This window comes from Myotis myotis, unplaced genomic scaffold (genome assembly GCF_014108235.1).
Source record: "Myotis myotis isolate mMyoMyo1 unplaced genomic scaffold, mMyoMyo1.p scaffold_m19_p_6, whole genome shotgun sequence".
NCBI lineage: Eukaryota > Metazoa > Chordata > Mammalia > Chiroptera > Vespertilionidae > Myotis > Myotis myotis.
Genome location: NW_023416368.1, coordinates 46190937 through 46199307, shown reverse-complemented (window position 1 = coordinate 46199307; position 8371 = coordinate 46190937). Strand labels below are relative to the sequence as shown.

Below are 8371 nucleotides of genomic sequence, written 5' to 3'. Positions count from 1 at the left end.
GTGTTGGATTGTAGGAACCACTGTGTACTAAAATGGGATAATTGGATTTTTGATACTTGGATTGGTTATTGTGCCTACAGTTGAAATACTAAATAATGGAAATCTGCCATGTAAAATCAAAGAGAATAAAAAGTCAATTCTATACAGATTCTTTTCTAAGTAAAAAATATCAAGCTATTATACATTTTTGCAGTATATTTTATGTTTAGTACATTTTTACTTTCAGAGTCGTGTTTGCTTGTGAGATGAAGTTCTGAATTGTATTTTTAAAATGTATGATGACCTCAACATTTTCAATTAGCATTTTTTTTTGTTTTTGAATTCACAGTAGAGTCTGAACATCTGGTAATATGATTCAAATGTCCTCCATCTTCTCCCTCCAGAGATTCAGTTGACTATCTTCTATTTATATTTGGATTCAAATTTTCAAATGCCTACTTTATGCTGCTGCAATATGTGCTTAGGGATTTGAAATGGATGAATCCAATACATCTTTCAAGATTGATAGCTCTCCCAACCCTCAAAATATTAGTGCTAAGTAGAGCAATATTTTCAAAAGGAAAAAAAAAAAGTGTAATGGAATGACTATGCTAATTAGAGACAAATGCAATCCAGTAAAAGATTAATAATTAAATTAGCAATCCTACTTTAGTAACTATCATAATCAGGGGTGGCAACTGGATGCAAAGGAAAAGCATTTTAGAGGAAAATACTCATAAAATAATTAAATATGTACTTTGTTAATTGCTGCAATTTAGAATACTACTCAAAACCTTCACCAGACTCTGGACCCACCATGCATGCATAATTTGCCTAACTATGTAACCTAGATGTATCACTTCTGAGCTAGGAAATCCTAGATAATTTATATGTAACAACTTTTTAAAGTGGAGTGTTGACACTGGCCAATATCAGAGTGTGTGAGCTGATAGTGAAGTATTTTTATTTTTGTGAGCCAGTTCATATCACATTTGTAGCTTGAAATCAGCTGTGGCAGAAGTGTTTACACTATAGAAATTGGCCAACATTACAAATCAGGGTCTTTTTTGTTTATTTTGCATTTTACTAAACACATATTATTAAACATTTAGCAGCCCACAACTTCCTCTATACTTTGATTTCCGTATTTGTAAAACATGAATCATAATCTGACCTATCTTTAACATTTTTTTATTTTAACTACATAAATTGATCTTTTGAAAAGTGTAGAGCAGTAATTAATGAGTATTATGCTCTCAATAGTAAATACTATTATCTAGAAAAACTACAAAATCCAAGTTAGCAACTGATTAAAAGCAAGCTGTGATGCATTCTACCAATATTCACTGAGTGATTCTTAGTGAGTATAGCTCCACCGTTAGGCCCTTGGCTTAATTTCATGACAAAACAAAGGTCCATGTCCTTCCAGAGCTTGCATCCAGTTGTAAGACAAAGACACAAAATTATGTACATGATAGATTATTAAATAATCAAAATGTAGAATTTCCTAAAGTGATACCTATTGTTAAAAAGAAAAGGGAGGATTTCCCTAGCCAGTTTGGCTCAGTGGATAGAGCATTGGCCTGGGGGCTGAAGGGTCCCAGGTTCGATTAAGGTCAAGGGCATGTTCCTGGGTTGCAGGCTCCTTCCTGGCCCTGGGCCCTGGTCGGGGCATGTATTGGAGGCAGCCGATCTATGTGTTTCTCTCACATAGATGTTTTTCTCTGTCTTCCCCTCTCTCTTCTACTCTCTCTAAAAATCAATGGAAAAATATCCTCAGGTGAGGATTTTAAAAAAAGAAGAAAAGAGGATTGAATAAAGAGATGACAAGGAGAGAAATCTTAGAATGATTAGAGTAGACATCATATGGGGATTACTCAAGTTATTTGTGAAAAATATACAAATACTGGCACAAATTTCTTACTAAATTTTTCTAAAATCATTCAAAGCCTTATTGAACAGATCAATTCTGACTGTACAGCTAATGACTCCAACTAACTCCATTACTCCCAGTTTGATTGTCTTGTCTACTTGGCCAACTGATATTAATTTAATTTTATGACAAAGCTCGCTAGATCATCCAGTTTTAAAGCATTTAGGATTTGAATACAATATCAAATGATCTAAATAATATAAAAGGCTTTCAGTACCAGTGAATAATGCAGTGGCACAATATTTGTGGCTTGCCAGCAGGGAGTGCTCACTGGCAATGAAATACATTTTTAGTAGCCAAGTTAAAGGCCTAGGGAATCTAGGTGAAAAGATGCTGTGGGACTAGTTGCTATTTCCCTTCTAATTATTATTCCCGCTTCACTGTTAGCTGCTATGCAACTGATGAAACTACAGTAGTAGAAACTGTTACCATAGCTAAAAATGTTCCGGAAGAAATATCCTTTCCTTTTTGCCTTCTAAACCAAGAAAGAATATGTGTTCTTATGTGGAAGTCAAGTAATAGCTTCATTTTTTAATGTAGTGTAGGGCTTGTGAGCATGGAGTTGCAAGAAAAGAAAGATTGAACTAGAAGGAAGTTGAAAGAGAAATACCATCTATAAAATTATTTTAGAATTTCTATCATTTCTCTATATAAGTAATGGGTACCTATTTTTTAATAGGATTACTGAGTCAAGTAAAGGACAGTAATTCTTTCCAAAACTTACAAAAAGAGTAATAGTGTGAAACTTTAAAAATTATTTGTATATATAAAAACCCCACCTCCACCTCTATCATTTACTTGAGTTTTCTGGCTATATATATCATGGACCACTTCTTTTATCTAGTTTTTCCTACATCAAAATAACAGAAATAGTCAAATCTCAGAGGGATGGTGGGGTGGGAAGGTGGGTGGGAAAAAATTAAGCAAAGAACTTATATGCATGTGTATAACCTATGGACACAGACAATAGTGTGGTGAAGGCCTGGGGTGGGTGGGGGAGGGGTGTGGGCTAGAAGGGGTCAATGGGGGAAAAGAAAGGGACATCTGTAATACTTTCAACAATAAAGATAATAAATAAATAAAAACAGAGGCTTTGAAAACCTCTCTCAACATATTTAGTAGATACTGTTTTTCTATAATGAATTCTTACCAGTGTGAATGCTACTTAACATAAGACATTTTAGAATAAAAATACACCATTTTGTGTAGCAAATGTGCACATCAATAAAGCCATGAATAAAATAAAACCTCTAATAATAGAAATTATTTCAAGGAGTGCTTCACAATGGGATATCAAGTTGAAGAAAGGAACTTAAATGTTCTCTTTATATGTTGCTGTGAAAACATTGCATAAAACTAACCCTTTAAGCATTTGATTTTTAAAAAAAAATAGACATATCTCCATTAAATTTTATTTAAGTATAGCAAACTGTTTTCTTTTAATATATGTGACATTGTATACTTGTATTTTATGTATTCATACAAATATTTACATTTGTATTATCATAGTAAATATATTGAAATGAATATTTTCCCTTAGGCAATTAATGAGAATACAATAAAAAAAGAAATGTAGAAGAATGGGAAAGAAAAACAAAATAAAAAAAGAGGGAAAGGTGTCATAAATTAAAGTGCTACGATAGCTTTGCCATTTCAGTCAGGCATGGCTTAGTATCTGGTTTCCAAAATGCAGGTTACTTACATATACTTCTGCCATGATATAGTGTGTCTATCATAGTACTACATTTAAAAAACTAAAGGATGATATTTAGGTGAAATTAAATTTAAAGCATTTTATCTATTAATAGTCAAAACTATATATAATATAACTTAGCACTCACTAATTAAACACATTACAGTCATGCCCCTCTTAAATACAGGATCTGTTCTGAGAAATGTGTCCTTAGGTGATTTTTCTTTTCTGGGAACATCATGCTTGCACTTGCACAAACCAGGGTGGTACAGCCACCACTGTGAGTGTATGTGCTAGACTTTTATAGAACAGCTAGCATTGTAGGTTTGTTTACACCAGCATCACCACAAACACCAGGAATCTAGGAAACGGAATCGCAGTGTGAACCCTGACAGTCCGCTTTTCTCTCTGTGATGCAAGTGCCTGACTGAAGCTCTGACTGGCTGGCATCCCCGTCCCAGCGGGCTGCCTGGAATACCTGCACCAGCTCAGGCCTGGGAACGGCGCCCCCCGCCCCTCTGAGGCGCCTTTATTTCAGAGGCCTTGGTTGGTTGGGATAACTGACCGTTTGGGCCACTTGTTCTTTCCTCTTCAGGTGCTTTCCATTCCTGCTCTCAGGTTCTACACTCACCAATGGAGGGCGAGGAGGAAAGGCCAGGCCCACCCCCATCCCACCCCCACCGACCTCAATACAAGCAGGAGCCCCGGCCAAGTGCGCCCAGTTCAGCTCTACTCACTGCCTGGCTCTGCGGCTCCCGCTGGCCCCGGAAGCTCCAGGTCTGTAAGGGGTAAGTCTTTTTTCTTCCACGTTTCCTAGTGGTTATCAGGGAAGCGCGTCTGGCCGTCTCAATAACCACAGCGCTGCGTCCAGTGCACACAGGCTTGTGAAGGAGAGAAGTGGGTGGAAGCTGTGGGGCCAGGCGAGCGCCCGCAGGCCTTTCAACCTACGGCCTTACTATCCATAGAAGGAGCTGCAGGCCCAGCAACGCCTCGTGCTGTGATGAAAAAGGTGGTGGGGAAGTCACCAGGCAATAGTTTTTCAGCTCCATTATGATCTTATGGGACCACCTTTGTACTTGGGATCCATTGGTGACAGAAGGTCGTTAAGTGGTGCCTGAGTGCGCTCTGCTGATAGGATGGTGCCCTGGTCCGTCTGGGTGGGAATCCCATCCCCCACATCTTGGGTTGACTTAGTACACAGCTAAGTCAGCTCTCTGCATCTTAATTTCTCCTTAGTAAAATGGCAATAATGATAGCACACCCTCATAGAACTTTTTAAAAGATTAAAAAGGGGTCATTTTAAAAGCCTTTTAGAAACTTTTAATAAGAAATATTTTATCTTCATTTAACTCTGTGATTCAGAAAGTCAAAGATACTCATTTGAAATCATTTCAATTTTGGGTCAGATTCATTTCCATGGGAGAAACAGCTATCTTACAGTGATATCTTACTTTTTTTATACTAAGTATTTTATTTGTATGATGCTGCCAGTGTATATAAAATAATCATTCTTGTGAAATAGCAGTTCATGAAAATTCAGAGAGGTAGGTGTTAAGGATTGACAAAAGCAGAAGTTTGTGTAGTATGGCACATGTTATAGGGTAAGCTTTTTGTACAGGCTTCAGATTGAGTTTTCTTTGAATATTCACCGGTTCAAGAAACGTGGTTTAGAACACCTTCAAAAATCATTTTACTACAAAAGGAACAAACTTTCTGGGGTCTGAAGGGATTGGTACTGGAAGATACTCCAGTCAGCAGGGGGTCCTGTTGAGCATTCTGCAGGCAGAATTGTTTCACATCTGCCGCTGCCTGGGAATCTGCATGCGGTTGAGCCGGCCTCCAGCCTGAGCTGTTGAACCACTTTCTTCATAGAGGTGATGCTGGAGGAACTGGACATGGTGCACGCGAGTGCCCGGCAGATTGGTCAGTAGCAGGTCGCGGGTCCCGCGGGGCAGTGACGCGAGGGTCGGAACTCGAAACTTTTCGTGATATCTTAACTTTTTTAAATTTTTATTAAATTTATTGGTGTGACATTGGTGCATAAAAGTATGTTTCAAGTGTACAATTTTATGATACATCATCCCTATATTGCATTGTATGCCCACTACCCAAAGTCAAATTTGCTTCCATCACTTTATATTTGACCCCCTTTCCTTCTGGTAACCACCGTACTGTTGTCTGTCTATGAATTTAAAAAAAAATTCATTTTGTTGAAAGTAGTACAGATGTCCCCTGTTTTTCCCCCTTTGCCCCCCTTCATCAGTCTCCCTCCCCACCCCAGGCCTTCACCTGTCTACTGCCTGTGTCCATGGACTATGCATGCTCTACGTTCTTTGATTGATCCCTTCCTGCCCTTCCTCCTACTTTCCCTCTGAAATCTGTCAGTTCCATGCTTCTATGTCTATGGTACAATTTTGTTCATCAGTTTATTTTATTCATTAGATTCCACATATAAGTGAGATCATGTGGTATTTGTCTTTCTCTGACTGGTTTATTTAGCTCAGCATAATAATCTCCAGATCCACCCATGCTGTCTCAAAGGGTAAGAGATCCTCCCTTTTTAAAGCGGTGTAGTATTCTGTTGTGTAAATGTACTACAGCTGTTTTAATCCACTCACCTGATGAGCACTTGTGCTGTTTCCAGATCTTAGCTATTTTAAGTAATACTACTATTTTTGTTTGTTTGTCTTATTTGTTCCTTTGTTTTATATCCCACCTATGAGTGAAATCATATGACTCTTTCTGTCTGACTTATTTCATTTAGCATGATATTCTTAAGATCCATCCGTGTTGTCTCAAATAGTATCAGCTCATCTTTTATTATGGCTGAGTAGTGTTCCATTGTAAATATGTAACACATCTTCTATACCCAATCATCTATCAAAGGACACTTTTGTTGTTTCTACATCTTGGCCACTGTGAATAAAGCTGCAATGAACATAGGGATGCATATGTCTTTGTGAATAAATGTTTTCACATTTTGGGTGGAGATACCCAGAAGAGAGGTTACTAGATCATATGATAACTCTTTTTTGTTTGTTTGTTTGTTTGTTTGTTTAATCCTCACTGGAGGATATTTTTTTTATTAATTTTTAGAGCGAGAAAGAGAGAGGGAAAGACAGAGAGAAAAAGGAATGTGAGAGAAATACATCCATCGGTTGCCTCCTGCATGCACCCCGACCAGGGTCTGGGCCGAGAAGGAGCCTGCAACTGAGGTACATGCCCTTGACTTGAATCAAACCCGGGATCCTTCAGTCTACAGGCCAACCCTCTATCCATTGAATCAAACCAGTTAGGGCTGATAACTCTATTCTTAAATTTTGAGGAGCCTCCATACTGTTTTCCATAGTGGCTGCACCAGTTTCCATTCCCACCAGCAGTGAATGAGGGTTCCTTTTTCTCCACAACTTCTCCAACATTTGTTATTACTTGTCTTATTGATAATAGCCATTCTAATAGGTGTGAGGTGTATCTCATTGTAGTTTTGATTTACATTTCCCTAATAGCTAGTGAAGTTGAGCCTAAATCCAAATAGAGAAAGTGCATCATTGTCTGCACTTACAGTTATAAGATTATTATATTCAATCCCATGCAAGATACTTAATGTAATTCAGCTATTCAGTTTTCATCTTTTTCTGACATTGTAAATTCTTGCAAATTAGCCTGAAAGTATTGTTTTTGCATATTTAGCAAGTGATTCAAAATCGACCAAACTTTTTAAAAATATATTTTAATTGACTTCAGAGAGGAAGGGAGAGGGAGAGAGAGATAGAAACATCAATGATGAGAGAGAATCAACAATCAGCTACCTCCTGCACAGCCTTAAATAAGAATGGAGCCCACAACCTGGGCATGTGCCCTCACCAGGTATCGAACTGTGATGTCTTGGTTCATAAGTTGAAACTCAACTACTTAGCCACACCAGTTGGGCCAAAGTCCATCAAACTTTTTATTTCAAAGAAATCTAATAGCTTAGAAAATTATACCTATAAATTTTTTGTAACATGCATGTATGAATTTTTATATGTGTATTAATTTTCTAGAGCTGTTGTATCAAAGCACCACAAACTGCATGGTTTAAGCAACAGATATGTATTGCCTTACAGCTCTGGAGGCTGGTTGTCTGAGATCAAGGTATGAGCAAGCTGGGTTGTTCTGAAGGCTGTGAGGAAACACCTGTTCATATCTCTCTCCTCATTTCGGGTAGCATCAGGCATAAATTGATTTGTAGATGGCGTTTTCTGTGCATCTTCAGATCATCTTCCCTCTGTACATCTCTGTCCAAATTTCCCCTTTATATGAGGACATCAGTCATATGGTCCACCTAATGACCTCAGCTTAACTTGGTCATCTGCAAAGATCTTATTTCCAAATAAGATTATATTCACAGATACTAGGATTAGCATGTTAATATCTTTCGGGGAAAGACAATTCAACCTATCACAATATGTAATACAACTTATTGTCATTAGCAACAACATATCATTTCAATGAAAGCATCTTTAAGTACACTCCATATCACCAATCTAGAAAGAAAATTAGGTTCCTCTTAAAGGTAGTTATTTTCTCACTCATGGTTAAAAATATCTTTACCTTGAAGAAATAGAATAAATGTGTTTTTCTTTTATTTATACCCACTCAAAAGAATACCTGTCATCACAGAGTCAGCAAATTTGGAAATCTGTTTTTGTATGAATGGAAAATGTACAAAACACAAGGAGAGAGAGTTTCATCATTATTAAAGAAAGATATAATTTTGCACTTCA

At 37.5% G+C, this 8371-nt stretch overlaps 1 pseudogene; it reads right to left on the bottom strand.

Annotated features, from left to right (window-relative positions):
• Nucleotides 1–5258: 5258 nt before the first annotated feature.
• On the bottom strand, nt 5259–5502 carry LOC118657954 (annotated as a pseudogene).
• Nucleotides 5503–8371: the final 2869 nt, after the last annotated feature.